Raw genomic sequence first — 2,624 nt, 5'->3', positions numbered from 1 at the left:
TTCATAAGCAATGTTTTTGACTTAAAATACTTTACTTGAATAAGAAAACGAATGACAACTTGAACACTGTAATGTTTGAATATGTTGGTTTCAGAGTACACTATAACAGTGTATTACTTTTTGCTAATACACTGAAAAAGAAGTTTTGTATTGCACAAACCATTTCCTGTATGCACTTTGTCTGCAGTGTTACATGCTGATAAGAACAGCATTTCCATAGCCAGTGTTTTATGGTAAATAAAAATAAAAATAACAGTTCAGAACTACTTATTTTGTAATATCTTAATTTTTATCTCAGTTGAATGAATTAAGGATAGGAACACGTAAAATAGGTCAAAGATTCAATGTTGACTATTGAAAAGTTAAGTGCTTCTCTGACTCTTGTCGGCTGCACATCTGCCACGGCCCCTCCTTCAGCCATTCTCTCAACACCAGGAACAGCTCCACCTGCTTCTTCGTAGGCCTCACCATGCATTTCACACACATTGTGGAGTGTGCAACATGCACTTATGATAGTGGGGACGATGGCAATGTTCACATCTAGGCGTTTACCAAGACACCGCCACCGGCCCTTAAGCCAGCCAAATGCACACTCCTCAGTCATCTTGGCTCTGCTGTGGCTCTCATTGAAGTACCTCTGTTCAGCTGTCAGTGTTCCTGTCTCTGAATATCCTTTTAACAGCCAGCTTCGGAGGGGATAAGCAGGATCACCAAGAAGCATGATTGGCACCAGAACACCCATTATTTCTTCAGTATCCTTAAAAATAATAAAATAATGTTTAAGCAAAGTAATGAAGACATGATGTGGAAACCATAAGAAAGTAATGTTAGGAGATATCTATATTCAAGTAATAGCAATGGAAGATTCCCACATTATCATAATAGTATTTCATCTTCTTTCACTGGATATTGATGTTACATCATTATTACTAGTATATTAAACACTCACTAGTGGAAAAAGTTCTCCTCTCTCTGCCAATGTGTAGATGTGAGAATTCCTGAGAACCCTGGCATCATGGACGCTTCCTGGCCATCCAGCATAAATGTTTGTGAAGGTGTTGGAAGACCATGTTTAATTAGTAGTATGTTATGGCTAAACCAAATAATTAGAAAGTAAAGCACATAGGGCTATTACGTATAAAAAAAAAATCAGTATATCTTACCAAAACCGATGGTCCACGACAGCCTGCAGGACCACTGAGTGCCAACCTTTGCGGTTAAAATAGTCTGCGTGGTTCTCCTCTGGAGCAATGATGGAGATATGACTCCCATCTACTGCTCCACCACACTGTGGGAAACCCCATCTCTGCCTGAAGCCTTCAACAACCTCTCGCAGGTCATCTCCCTGGGGTAGTTTTATGTACTCAGGCATGAGAACACGACGAACTGCTCTGCAGAAGTCGTGTATTATGGAGCAGACAGTAGACTTTGCTGTGCCAAAGAGGTTAGCAATCGTGCGGTACCTGTTGCCAGCCAGTACAGTCCAACCGCAACGCGTTTGCTCACCGATATGGGCCGTTGGAGATGTGTATCTTGCCGTGACAGTGCTAAAGAAAGGCACTCACATAGATAAATGAAAGTCCCCCTTGTCATTCGAAAATTATGAATGAAGTCCGTATCTGAAAAGCTGCTAACATCACAGTCCCACCACTCCTGGCTACGACTTCACACCCAAAAGTTTCTCTGGATAGACATTGATGCCACTGCCCCACAAAATGCTAGGGCCAAAAGCCTGGCTCTTTTCCTTTTCAATCTTCTCCTTAAAATAACGTTATAAATGTGCTGGCTCCGGCTGGACAACAACTGTAAAATCGCTAGATATATTCCATCACTACTGCTACCATCCATGTTTACTTCCGCAAACACTGAGCATGCTTCTTATTCTCTTCTTCTTCCACTGGGCACGCTTGCTGCATATGACGTCGTCGTACCCTCTTCTGCGCATGTGGGATAGTATGGGACGTTAAGCCGTTCACACAGCAGGCCACATACAGGTCGCATTTAATTGCAATGAAAACGACCTCACAAAAAAATCAGATTTCACAAAAAAAACGAAATTGAGCATCAAGGCCTGCAGTCTGAACGTAGCCTAAGATTCCCATCTCTACTTGACACTAAGTTCATATCCAATACAATGTTCTTTTTTTAATTAAGATGTTTATCTCAGCGTGAGCAGTACAAACCCGAGGCTCATCTCTGGTAAGTGATTTCAGAAGAATGTAAATGTAATGCAAACTTAATTAAAATCATAAATAAACAATAAATTTGTACTATTTTTAATCTATGTAACTCATTCAAATATGTTCTATATTCTGTGGCTGCAAGGAGCAGTTATGAACAGAAAGATGGACTTTTGTCCTCTTACCTTCTTGTTCTCTGCACACACACACAACCCCCCAGGTCATATTACAAATACTTACTTGAATTCATTGATTTCATTTCTGATGTGTTGACTTGTGATAAGAAAACAAGCCCTCAGATCCCCTCAGCAAGCTGTTTTTAGATGTTTTGTAACTGTTTGGATTTAGTCAGTTTGTCCTGGGATCAACCAGTTGCAGTGGCAATACTTTGGTTTGGTCTTGGCTTGTGAAATTATCATTTAAGATATTAATGTAGCCTCTCTT

General features: G+C 40.4%; 1 long non-coding RNA gene across 2 annotated transcripts; it reads right to left on the bottom strand.

The window, feature by feature from the left end:
- Nucleotides 1-1,742: 1,742 nt before the first annotated feature.
- LOC117519626 lies at nt 1,743-2,113 on the bottom strand. 2 transcript variants are annotated; one of them, XR_004563377.1, is made up of 2 exons: nt 1,932-2,113; nt 1,743-1,891 (listed from the first exon to the last, which is right to left on the bottom strand). It is a non-coding gene; the product is annotated as an uncharacterized LOC117519626 (long non-coding RNA). The 2 variants fall into 2 exon arrangements; XR_004563378.1 differs by having other exon boundaries at nt 1,743-1,885.
- Between the last annotated feature and the right edge of the window lie 511 nt (nt 2,114-2,624).

This window comes from Thalassophryne amazonica, chromosome 11, assembly GCF_902500255.1.
Source record: "Thalassophryne amazonica chromosome 11, fThaAma1.1, whole genome shotgun sequence".
Taxonomy (NCBI): Eukaryota; Metazoa; Chordata; class Actinopteri; order Batrachoidiformes; family Batrachoididae; genus Thalassophryne; species Thalassophryne amazonica.
The sequence above is the reverse complement of the archived record's forward strand: the minus strand, read 5'-3'. Positions and strand labels throughout refer to the sequence as shown.